At 40.3% G+C, this 13,523-nt stretch overlaps 1 protein-coding gene across 1 annotated transcript in view; it reads left to right on the top strand.

Annotated features, from left to right (window-relative positions):
- The window catches only part of TRPC6 (transient receptor potential cation channel subfamily C member 6), an 844,345-nt gene that overhangs the window by 320,956 nt on the left and 509,866 nt on the right, over nt 1-13,523 (top strand). The gene's annotated exons all lie outside the window — the stretch shown is intronic.

Here is a 13,523-nt window from a genome sequence, read left to right on the forward strand (position 1 = left end):
CTCCAATTTGGAGAAAGGGATTTATCGTAGAAAAGGTGTTAAAGCAAGGAAAAAAGGACAGATAATAAGGGCACCGTTATCGAGATTGGTATAGTGATGGTATCTGTAAAGACAGGATGGCTTGCTAATATTTATTTATCTTAAATGTCTTCTTTTCTTATTTCTTCACTTTGCATTTTAAATAATGGCCTGATGATTACAGCTGTGTTTTTATCTTGATTAATTTAACATAAAAATGATTTCCTATAAGAAGTCTATTACAAGTGGTTTTTAGCGCTGTCTCCTAAAATCCGTATTACTACCTTGTGATGGTATATGTAAAGATAGGAAGCGTTGCCAATATTGTTGCACTTTTTGCTTCACCTTTTTCCTTTCTCTGCACGATTCACTTTAAATAACAGTCTGATGTCTATATCTGCCTCTTTATTACCGATGGTTTTTAACCCAGTATCTCGTTTATATTGTGATGATAATATTCTGTACGATTTCTCTGATGCTATTTATTCCCTGATCGTGGGGGAGGATCATAATTATGTAAAAAAAGAAAAGGAAGCTCTGGATTGTTACAAATTGGTGCCCTCCTTCAAAATACCCCAATCTATGAAGTCAGTCAAGTAAAAACATGTCTAGCTATCTTCAGGTTTTCCTATTTGGTAGCAATAGTTATTCAATCTTAGAAGAATGATTCAAGAAGAATATTACGCTTTAGATGTCTCTCTGACACCACCCATAAAAAGGTCTCCAGATCTTCCCTTGTAAACATTCTACATGCTTGCTGTAAAAGGAACATTCCTGATACTTCTACAGATTAGGCATGCCTAACCCATCATTTTCATTGACATTTTAACAACAGCATCATCAATATCTTCCCCTTACATAACAGCTTCAATTATCCTTACAGACTTTTCCTGACATCAGCTGCACACATTTAATTGTCTCTGCTTATCAACCTACTCCTTGAATTTGTTCAGCAGGGTTTCAATCTTCTCTTTGGTCAAAATTATATTTTGAATCCACAAAATGTAATCTAGCTATTTTACTTTCTGCACTGTAGTACTATAACTCATAATTTTCTAAATCATATATAATTTGCAGTTTTTAACTTTTTAGTATTTTGAGGAATGTATGCCATTTAGCTTTTTTCCTTTTCTTTTGCTTTCTTCCTGAGCTTTCTTTACTTCTTCTTTCCCTTGTTTTACTTTTGGATGTATTTCTACGTAGCAAAGGATATATTTATTTATAGTTTAAATGGATTTCTAGTTTATACAGTTTTGTATTTAAGAAGTATTACTGTTCAATGATTACTGATTTTTACTCTTTAGATTTTTCAATAATTCACCTACATTTGTAATTGATTACCATCTTACTGTATTAACTTTATATTATAAAGAAGATTAGTAAAGTAAGACTTTATAAAATCAGAAATCTTAGTTTTGCACTTGTGAAAGGATTTTAAAAAACATAGACATGTCTACCTTATATAATGGGTTTTCTAGTATGGGAATGGCCTGGAAGATCCAGAAATTAAGTATCCAAGTTTACATAACGGATTTTACCCTGAAATTCTCACACATTTGTTTCTGTAAAAGGGCTAGAACATCCCACAAAAATAGTTGAGGTGCATTGGTAGACGTTCCTGTACACAGACTAAGCAAACTCTATTACGCAAAAGTTATCAAGTGTGTAGTTGTTTATATGCAAGAATATGCATGTGTATATGCCAGTATTCAAAAAAAGAATTCACAAAACCTTTTTTGAAAGTTTAACTGGTGTAGGTTTCAATGTGTGGCTTATAAAAATTGGGTGCTTAGGGTGCCTCTCCGAATCCCTTCAATTTTCACCCAAATCCTTTAATGGGGTTTCTGACCCTTCGACACGCTGAGTCATATAGTGTGGGGGTTCTCTAGAATGGAATTGCAGGGAGCGATTTTGAAGACAAATGGATTGCACTGGGGTTTAACTTTAAAGGATTCTGTATTGCAATGTAAAAAGATTGATCTTTACTGTATAGTGATGTGCATTTCTCTGCTTTTTATAGAAATAATATTCCATTAATATTTTGCATCCTTAGGAAGGTGGTGTTCCACCTAAACGTAGTGTCAACAGTTTTTTGATAAGTATTTAAAAAAAAAATCTTTACTTAATGTTGCAAGTTCGTTTATGTATTTTTAATTTTAATTCACTATGTATTGCTGTGTAATAGGACTTATTTGAAATAAAATGTATTTTAAAACAATCGAAATGTTTAACATGGAATAGTTCTGTTGTGTGATTCTACACTATGTAGAGCACTTATTAATATTATGGATACTAATAAAATTAAATATCATTTTTAAATGAATAAATGTTTTGACGGAGATTATTTATACATGCTTTCTTAAAACAGACAGTGCTTGCCCATTTGCTTCACTAGAGCGGATATAGGGTTTCATATATAAAGGCTGCACAAAAGGGAATTTTACTGTTTGAGTTGTATACTACCCTGTCCCTTTTGACTTTTAAGGGTATCTCTCCTTGTATTTGGACTGAAGGCAGGGGACTACAAACCATATCACTGGGTTTGTAAGCTTGTTAAAGACCTGTGACATGGCTGTTGACATGGCTGTTGTATAATCTTCTTCATTGAGCACGTTGGGATACAAATCCATCTTGTTCCTGCTTTTTCCTGATCCCAGATTTGGAAAAAATGCTGGGGGCATTCCGGTCTGCCTTCAGGTAATGACTAGGCTCCCTTTAATTGCAGAAGAGTTCCAAGAGGTTAATGGCAGTGTATAATCCATAGCCTGAGGTCCACGTCCAAAGAAGTGGCAATAGTAGGCTGCTATACAGTCAAAGTTAATTCAGCTTATTTTCAACATATTAAGTAGTCCCATGTGAAGGCTGAGAAACCAAGGTAGTCAATTCCGTCTTCTCACTCCCTATGTACGTGTGAGGTATTTGTGTAAGGTGAAATTAGCAGCAAAAGGCAGCAAAGCCTGTAACAGGGTCTAGGCAGATAATAATTCTAGTGCAGTAGTGATGTCTACTTTTTATAGAGGTGTCTCTTCTTCTCTTACCTGAATTGAAGAAGGGTGAGGCAGTGCTGATCCTGTCCTCGGTGCATAGATGTTGAACCATACCACCTAGTTATTTTACTTCTGGTGCATCTTTTTCTCCACTCTCATGGAACAGTGGCTGCAGGTGTTCTGCAAACTACGTGAGGTTTGACTTTCATTAAGGTGGGGGTCATGTGCTCATATTTCTTAGGCCCTTCATGAGGTGTGCAGTGGTGTGAATGATGCCCTTATGGGGGATGTGCCAAATCTGCGAGGCCACAGAGCAGGGTGATGCCAACTTCCAGAGGTGAAAATATGGGGACTTGAAAGGCAGTTCTGAAGTTGCGATCATGGATTAATTATTTCACTTTCTTTAGTAGAGTCAAGCAGCACCAATACATCTTAGTTTTCTTGAGGATGTGTTCCTTGACGGTATGGTCAGTGTCAATAGTAAAATTAAATAACATGGCATTTGTCGAGAGCTAGAGTTCAAATCTATCAAGGGAACATCCCCTGGTCAGGTTTTGGCAAGTTGTTCTTGTGGTTGTTTGCAAAAAGGAGGAATTCAGTTTTGGGGTGTTTCTTTTTCAGGTAGGTGTCAAATTGCCAGGTCTGGATGAGGTGCAAGCCATGCTTTTTGTGTTTATCTAGAGCAGAAGGCTTTTTATGTAGAGATTTCTGTTCTGATATTTTGATGGCTTTTTAATGCAGTTATAAGTAAGCAGTGCTTCCATGGCCCTCCGTACAGATATTGGAGATTGTAGGGGGAAAATGGATCTTTGTCAGACTCTGCAGGTATCCTTGGATCTGAAGGAGGTCTTTGAATCAACTGGTGTTGGTTGGAGAAGTAAGAGGAGAATCTGCAGATAAGTGAATCTCTTTTGAGACTTCACTCTGTAAAAGAGGTAGGATGATCGATAATGTGTTTGATTAAGTTTTATTGGCTGAAAAGATTATGGGCCTGATTACGCCGTACTCATGGTGGTGTTCCGATCATCGCCACGCTGTGGGTCTATCTGCAGAATTTTGAGTGTGGCAGTCGGATCACCAGTAGACTACCGGCTCTCGTGTGGTAGTGGTGGTACTGACAGTGACAGCAATGTGCAGGCGGTGCCTCTGTGACACCGCCAAGCATATTATGAGTTGGCTTTTCACCGCCCCTTTTATGGTGGTGTGCCCACCATGAAAAGGATAGCAGAGAGACAAATGCCGCTACTTGGCCTGGGGGGGCTAGTAGGGGAGCAGATGTGGTGCCCCCCTGGATTTGCACTCCCAGCTCCTACAGAGTGTGGCATGTATGCATGTATGCCACACCATGCAGGAAGGTGCAGTCGGTGCTCTGATTGCAGCGGTCGGCATATTAAGCTCTTCCATGAGCCTAACAACAGCCACCATCAGACCACCGCAGAACTACCCGCCAGACCAAGATTTAACACCTAATCTGGCGGGAGGTCAGATCACAGCTTTGGTGGTCCTACAACAGGCAGCGCGTTGTACCCACGCTGTAGGACCGCAAAAGTTGTAATCAGGCCTGTTATCTGCTTTCTATTATTAAAACAGTGTGATGGGTTATTGTGACTTAATAAGAATGTTTGTAAGGAATGCTACCACATATATAACCCTCTATAGGCACTAAACTGCCTTCTGCAGAAAAGGGGAGAGTTCGATCATGATCCAGTATTACTTGAATTATACTTGAATTAAATATTATTCAATCATCTGCAAAGATTAAGATGGAGTGCTTTAGAACTGCAAGTAAATTGAGGTTGGATTGCACTCAATGGCAATTTGCATCCTACTAGTTTTTTTCCTATTGATCACTATTACAGATTTAAAGTACTGCTATAAAAAATGTAAGGGCAAAGTTCCATATGAATTCAAGATAAAAACCTAGCCCCCATAGAACAGGAGCTAGTTAATGTTCCTCAAGCACAGGGAAAAAATAACTCTTTGCCTTAGTCCTACATTAAATCTGATTTAGCATTGGAGCTTAGATGACGTTTGAATGATAGGCTGCTGTTTGCCGAAAACCGCACATAGTAAATTCTCTCTTACCATTTTCCACTATTTCCAGGCACTTCCTTTACAAACAGATGTTATTCCCGCTGCACCATCCATGTAGGATTGGCACCCTGTAACAAAGAATATGACGATCCCAACCGGAAGCGTCAGAAAATGATGGATTGAAGGAATACATTTGAAATAAAACTGCTCAACACCATGAGAGCAATTGAATTGAGTCTAAATTCTGTTGAATGACACCGAGTCCCCAGAATGATCGAGATCAAGCCCAGTACTTCAGTAGAGATTTAGGGCCAGATATATGAAACTATTTTGCATTCGCAAATGGAGCGAATTGCAAAATTCGGCCATTTGCGACTGCAAAATTGTTTTTCCTTATGCATGAAAGACTTTGTATTCGCAATTTAGGTCATCACAATTTTTTACAATTACCTAAGTTGCGAATGCAAATAGGGAATCTCAATTTGCAAATCCCTAATGCACATGAAAGAAGCCTTTTCTAAATGCGAACTGTGCATTTAGGAACTGCTAATTACCATCAACTTTAAGTTGATAGTAACCATGTGCAAACTTTGAAAAATACACAAAACAGCATTTTTCAAAGTGCCAGGTAGCTATGTGTGTGCTTTACATGTGCACACTTTCTTCCAATTGTGAGCTAGATAGGGCTAGACCATGCATCAGACCCTTGTCTCGCTGGTGGTTAACTGTTACTGGTGCTGTCAAATTACCCTTTCAGTCGCCTGGGCATCCATTTTATCTATGGTAAACAATCGTCCATGATAACTCAGCGAGATGCCAGTGCAACATGCAGATCACCAATTTGAATCCTTCCAAGTTTAGTTCAGTCTTCCGTTCTGTTGAGGTTGGTATAATGAGTACCATTAGATTTGGTAATTAGAACATATACTATTTACATCGCATAGAAATGGCAGAAGTGTGGTATAAAGTGCTACATTAAGCAAGCGATTGTTAAATACTTATACACTTGAATCAATCATCTTCTCTATATTTTCTCAAACACAAACTACCTGGGCATGTTCAGATGCAGCACAAAGTTAAATGCAAACTTGTGTGAGAGTGAAATGGAGAAACAAAAAGAAAAAAAAAAGCAGAGATGATTGAAAGTGGTTCTGAAGGGAGTGGGAAGCAAGGTGGAGTGGCCTGATATAGTCTCGAGATGAGAACTAGAGACATGTGCCTAGCTGAAATTAATGGCAACCTTCACGTTCCTCGGGATGTTATTAGCTTCTTTTAGGTACGATTATAATTGCAGTTTTATTTAATAACACAAATTCGTTTGTAAAAAATGAAAACATTTAGCATTGGAAAGTAATTGATTGGTGGAGTTTAGGAATGCTGCTGCCAAGAGACGGCGCCGGTTAATGATAGATAGCTATTTGTTCCACTAAGGTTAAGAGGAACTTATGGTTTTCATGCTTCTTTCTGAGAAATATGTTAATTATGGACCTTGACATTTACGCCAACCGTCCAATTGGTACTTAGTGCTCATTAGGATGGCGGACTGACCTGCGTCAATCCGCCACCCGAGTAGGAGGGACCGTCCGCAGGGGCAGCGGCGGTCCCTCCGTGCAGATTAGGATGTGTCCGCCACTCTGGCGGTCACATCCTTAATATTTAACATTGCGGCGGGTGCTGCTTAAAGCAACACCCGCTGCAAGGTTAAATATGCATGCATCGCATTTGCATGCACAAAGCGGCAGGCATTGCGCGGTGCCCGCTGCTTCGTGCACGCAAATGCAGGGGGGTACCGTAGGTACCCCCCATGTGCACCCCCACCCCCGTCACCCTTGGGGCCCGCAACAGGCCCCCGAAGACATCTCCGTATGCCTTTCCACGGCAGAGAAGCCGCCGCGGAAAGGCATCAGTTTTCCCCCTTCCTAATATGGCTGGCGGTGTCTGTTAGACACCGCCTCCATATTAGAGCTTTACCGCTGCGGTCGTAAGGCGACCGCGGCGGAAAAGCTGCGGATGATCTTCCTGACCCCCCCAGCCATCCTAATCTGGCGGGGGGTCTTTGAAGTGTCCGCAGCGGTTTTTCCGCATCCTCCGGGCCGGCAGACATTTCCGCCGGCCCGGAGGATGCTGGAAAACCGCAATCCTAATGAGGGCATAAGTTTGATAGTGAATCCCTCTAACATAGACATCGGGTAGGTCGCACAAACTTGAAAGTGGTTTCTCGCAAACGTCCTGCAGTTTTGACAGAAACTACTTTAACTACCTGTAGTTCTCAAAATTTCTGCATGTGTACTTTCACCTTAGAATCAAGACTTTATTGGCTCTTTTAAGTTACTGCACGCAAAGAAAAGATTAACATCCATCGAGATTAAGAGCCAAGGTGAAATATTGAAATGGCAAAAATATTGCACATCTATTTTCATTATGTTCATTGCTAACTAGCGCTTAAACGGAAAATATTGTCACGCAGAGAGGAAGTTAGCCAGTCTGTGATGACAAATTGCACTAGTGCATAGACGCAGGAGATGTGGGGAACTCCAATAACTGTGTGTGGGCCAGGAATAGGGGGAAAAAGTAAATGCTCCAGTAACAGAAATTATACAGATTACCAGGAACAGGATACCTTGACCTACTGGGCTGAAGTCCAGCCGCGGCCGGTATGGGAGTACGCATCACCAAATGGGATGCAGTGCGCGCAACCAAATTCGTTTTATTTATTTATATGTTTACTTACCTGTTAAGGTCCGTAATCCATACATTACTACACCCCACCCTGCTCCTCCCCCTCCCCACATCACCGCCCGGCAGGTACTACAAGACCAGCCGTGGCTGCTGAGGTCCTGTAACCTAAACACTGCACAGAGAATATGTCATGGGGACAGAGAAAAGAAGGTGCAGTCTTCTTAGCTTTCAATCAAATCTTCATGGAAAACAAATGAGCTGTATTGTCTAAATTTAGACAAGGTCAGAATATCAATGAAACAAGCATTTGCAATGCAATAGGTCTCGCATTTTGCGAGAGTTTAAGCTATTGGCATTGTAAATTACAATGTTTCAATTTTAATGCTTTTAATTTATCTGTTTTGCTAATAAACACATAAATAAAAAACATTGTCATTTACAATGCCAATAGCTCAAACTCTTGTAAATGCGAAACCTATTTAAAGAAGTGGCCGACACTGTCCCGGCTTCTCAGAAAGTGAAAGCACACATGGCGCTCTGAATTTTGCAGAAAGCATGTTGTGCCTGCAGTAGGAGAAACTCATTAAAGAAAATAGTGCTTACAAGACATACTGTGTAACAACAAAGTAAAAGGGCCAATCCTCATGGGAGGTTATAAATGAAAATAAGGGTTACTAAGGAGGGACTATCAAGCCTATTAACAAATTAGAAGCCAGCATTTACGAAGGACAATGACACAAGCCAACAACAAATAAGGGCAGAGAGTGGACGGGGCTTCTATTCCAATCTCCAATACAGCATGCTGCAGAGCAGCACATGCGCTGCCCAGGCTCGAACTAAAAAGAAAGCAGGCACGTTTTAATTTGAACTTCATTATTGTTTTGGGCAATATTTTTATGTGAACTAAAAGTCATTTTTTAACTCGCTGCAGGTTTTGTTTCTATGTGAGATCACTTTGTAGGTCTACTTTGACAGCACAGATGTTGTCAAACATTATGTGATCAACCTAAAAAAATTGCTTTAAGCAGCAGTTCCAGGAGAGGTGCTTTGGCTCCACCTGCATGTTGGTAGTGCAGGATCAGATGCTTTGATAGGGCAGAGGTTGTGTGATTCCACAAAAATAGTGCTTGCGCTTCATACAGCTGTGATCATTTTGCTTATTTAGCCAGCTGCCTGGGCTTGCAATTTCATAACATTATAATACTATTAAAGTGTTAGATAACTAGGTAATTTAATGTGTTTGCTTTTCTCTGCTAGGAGAAGGACAGACATTACCTTTAGACTTCAGATTGCAGTTTTATGTTTGAGAGCCCAGGGCTATACTGATCGACAGGGATTTTTAGGTCTGGCTAGACAGTGCAACTGTTGCAGACCTTATGTGATCAACAAAAAAGAGCTTTCAGAGTTCTACTGAGAGAAGGGCTTAGGTGCCACCATGTTGGTTCTCCAACTACAAGATTAGTTTAGGATGAATTTTTGGGCTTCCACTAAAAAGACAGCTTCTGATGTACTTTTTCACTTGTGTTAAAGTTTTCATTTGATATAGCAGGACTAAGTTGGTTATGGCAATAAGTCAATGATCATGTAACATTGTACAGGGTGTTTACACAACTGCAATTTTGGTATGTTCAATGCACAATACTGCTTTTCAAATGTTTTGAACACTGTTTCATGTGTGTCATATACCAAAGATGAATGTTTTATCTGGATGGGTGTGTTTTACATCCTTGTACACTGTGTAGCCACTTTAGGCACTTTCGGCAGCTATGGATAGTGTGGTGCTTAATCTTTTGAACCTTATTTTTTAAGGTCTGCTGCTTTCTGCGTGTGTCTTATGGTCGCACCTTCTCTCCCTCTTCACAGATTGGATCCTCCTTCCTGTAATGCAGCAGGTGCAGGTAAACTGTTCTGGATAGGTTACCTGCAAGTATCTCTTGGTTCCAATCCGTAGTAGGGTAGGTACTGTGACATGGTCCTGAAGAAATTCCACTGACCCTCCTGGCACCTAAGCATGAAACATGTTGACCTTTTAGCTATTTCAATACATCATTGCAACAGATAGCCCCACTGTTTTACTGTGTCAAGGGGGCACCAAATGAAAGCTTTCCTTGTTCTCCCTTAGACTATTTTGATCACTTGAGCTCCACCCTTCTATAATACCATCTCACTTGCATTGCACATTGCAGTGGTCTCTCTCGTGCTGCACTCTACAGCATGCTCGTTGTGTGGGGTGTCTGATTCAGAGGGTGCAACCCTCGAAGATGGGGGTGTACCCATCGTAGGGCCACATTCTACCTCATGTGGCTGTGCTGAACTTTAACCTGTGTGTGACCAAACTGGTCTGTGGCAACCTCAGCATCCTGAACTGCATGTGGTGCCTCCTGTCCATGGAGGTACATAATTTGCAACTCTTCATTGTGTGTGACTGGAATTGCCTGGTGCGACCCATATCAAGTACACCGATCATAGTGCCTCATTTCCAGGGAGGTACGGAATTTGCAAATCATCGTGTTTTGAGATCTGAAGTGTCTGGTGTGACTCATACCAACGCGCTACAGACACTGTGCTCGGATTGCCTGGGCACAACTCTGATCATTGTATACATGTTGGGGTGCCTCATCCTATCTAGAAGATCCCCTTGTGTTGCTCCCCGTTCACTGGTTGTTCCCTTTCTGGCCCTCATCGCGTTGCATCAAAAGCCCTCTCCACACCTGGCCCCTCCTGAAGACAGATTGACCCGGTTGAAGGAACACTTCCCAGACAGTACGGAAGTGGGTCAAGAGACTGCGTGACTCCATTGTGTTTTAAGATCTGTAGGTGAACTTCCTAAGTGGCTGCTTAACTCCCCTTGTATACTTCTACCTCCTAACCTGCTACATATTCCCATCTTCTTCCCGAGCACCCAGACTAAGGGACTTCGGTCACGTGCTGTCTCGTGTCTGTCAGGCGAGGTTGGTTATTTGCCATCCAGGGGTATAGGACAATCGGGTGAACTAGAAGATAAAGGGAAGCTGGGTCTATGGCTTCTGCAGAGTGTGCAATCCATTGACCTGCTGCATACGAGTGGCACCGCATTAGGGTGCTAAGTGCCTCATTGTGCAAGAAGGTGAAAGTGTGCAGACACACATGTGATTTATGTCACTGGGCGGTGGTGCAGCATTATATGTTGATTCCATGCCAAAAGTACAATGCTTCTGGCATTGGGTTTACCTGCGTTGCTCCGGTCCGTGGTGCTTCTAAAAAGAGTTCTTGTTTCATGTATGTGTATATTGTTGATAGCATTGTGACCCAGGGTGTACCATATAACTGTGAGGGTCTGTATTATTAGGATTTCCAGGGTGTGCCTGGGTAGACAAAGTGTTGCACTGCATAAGGGTGCTCCCTCTGTGGGGGAGGTTATTTTAGGAATTGTCCCTATGTACATACTATTGACGTCATAATCATACGAGTGGGCCTAGTATTGCTAGTAATAATTCTAAATGTGTTTAATGCCCAAAAGTAGATGCAGTTCATATGATAAAGATTGGCTATGTGTATTTAATACAAACATTTATACATACATACTGTGTGAAGTTTCTTTTGTGACGCTTAGTGTATTTATCACAAGTGCCTGCTGTGCCTTTGCTTTGCACATTGCCTCGGGATTAAGCCTGACTGCTCAGTGCCAAGTTACCCAAGGGTGAGCACAGCTTACACAGCGCGTGTAGTCAACCACCCTTGACGGGAGCGGTAGGTTCTGTCTGGCTGGAGGGCATCCCTTCAGCCAAACAGAAAGTGATGGTTCCAACACCATACTTTATCAGTTCCTGTCTCCTGCCAATGCTGTTGTAAATTTATTCTGGAGTGTCCTTTGTTTACTGTTTGAATGCTGGTGCCATGCAGCACAAGTGCTGCCACTGGAAACTAATCTGTGTTAAGTTATCAAAAGCTTCAATATTTCACATGTGAATTCATAAATGGACAATTCTTCAAAAGAAAAATGTATTCCAGACTCAATTTCACCATTGGTTCAATAATAAAATGTACTCAGGAACAAAACCAGCCTTCTTCACATTTAATTTGCAGCACTTATAACACTTTTTTATTGCCTTACTTCCTTTCTTCTTACTTTCCTTCTTCCTTCATTTCTTCTTTCCTGCTTTCTTTTTCATTTCTATATTCCTCTTTCCTTTATCTTTCATTCAATCTTTCTTTCCTTTTTTTCTTTCATTCTTCCATTCCTACATTCTGTTTTCCTTTTGTCTTCCAGTCCTTCTTTCTTGCTTTTCTTTTTCCATGCCCCTTTTCCTTCAATCTTGCTTTCCTTTTTTCTTTCATTCCTTTGTTCCTTTTTTGTTTTCCTTTTATCTTTCATTCTTTCTTTCCTTCTTTCAATCCTTCTTTATTCCTTCCTTTCTTTTTCTATCATTCTTTCTTTCCTTTTTCCTTCCATTCTTTCATTCCTTTCTGTTTTCCTTTTTCTTTCATGCCTTCTTCCTAGCTTGCCATTTTCTGTCATTCATCCATCATTTCCTTCTTTCTTGCTTTCTGTTTTTTTTTTATTCTTTCATACCTTATTTCCTCCTTTCCTGCTTTCCTTTCTTCTTTCTTTCTTTCTTTCTTTCTTTCTTTCTTTCTTTCTTTCTTTCTTTCTTTCTTTCTTTCTTTCTTTCTTTCTTTCTTTCTTTCTTTCTTTCTTTCTTTCTCCTTCTTTCCTTTTCCCATTCCATCTTTTATTACTTCTTACCTTTATTCCTTCTTAACTTATTCTTTATTTTATTCATTCTTCCCTTCTTTATCACCTTTAGTTTTCTCTTTCTGTCGACCCTTCTTTCTATCCGTCTCCCTTGACTTTGTTTGTTTGTTTGTTTGTTTGTTTCTTTCTTTCTTTCTTTCTTTCTTTCTTTCTGTGTTGTTTTTTCTCTTTCTTTTTCTTAGTTCTCTCTTTCTTTATTTTCTCTCTCTCTCTTTCTTTCTTTCGTTCTTTCTCTTTCTCCCCTTCGTTCCCTTTCTTTCTGTTTTTCTTTCCTGATTCCATTCCTCCTATCTTGCTTTTTCTTTCCTTCTCATCACTGTTCTTTCTTTCTTTCTTTCTTTCTTTCTTTCTTTCTTTCTTTCTTTCTTTCTTTCTTTCTTTCTTTCTTTCTTTCTTTCTTTCTTTCTTTCTCTCTCCAAGGCAAGAGGTTGTCAGTCAATGACACAATTATTGGCTTTTTTAGGTGTTTATGTCTTAGCTAAAGGGGTTTCAGCCACACCATCCATTTGCAAGTAGTTATGTCATTCACATTTTTCTGTAACCGACTCAAGCATGCATCAAGGGGTAATGTATCACCCTTCTTCAGCCATTGGATAACTTCACTATGAGTTTCAGCACGCTGACCTGTCACAAAAAGAACATCCTCACACAAAATAGTTCCCTTCGGTGCCAGGGAATACCATGGTAATGTATGCTTCTTTGAGACCGAACTTTTTTTTTGCCTGTAGTTAATGGTATTTTTAGATTGACAAACTCCAGGTAGTTTCCCAAACAATGTTTTGCAAAAGCCATGGCAAAACAAAACAAGAATTCTCAAATGGCTGGCAAATGACACCAGACCTATTGACTTTGCCAATGCTTGTTTCTCCTTTCAATTTATCTTGCATATATTGCTTGAGTTTGTGTGTTTTTTACTGTGGTTGTGTCAGAGGGTGAATGCAAGATTGACTCAGTGGATGATCAATGGATGCACGAGTGCAAAGATGCGTGACAGAATTTATTTAGATGACTTATTGAGTGCCTAAACCAATCAGTGGCACAAAATGAACTAACATTCATAAGCCAGACTT

The sequence above is a fragment of the Lissotriton vulgaris genome, chromosome 8 (genome assembly GCF_964263255.1).
Source record: "Lissotriton vulgaris chromosome 8, aLisVul1.2, whole genome shotgun sequence".
Classification (NCBI taxonomy): domain Eukaryota; kingdom Metazoa; phylum Chordata; class Amphibia; order Caudata; family Salamandridae; genus Lissotriton; species Lissotriton vulgaris.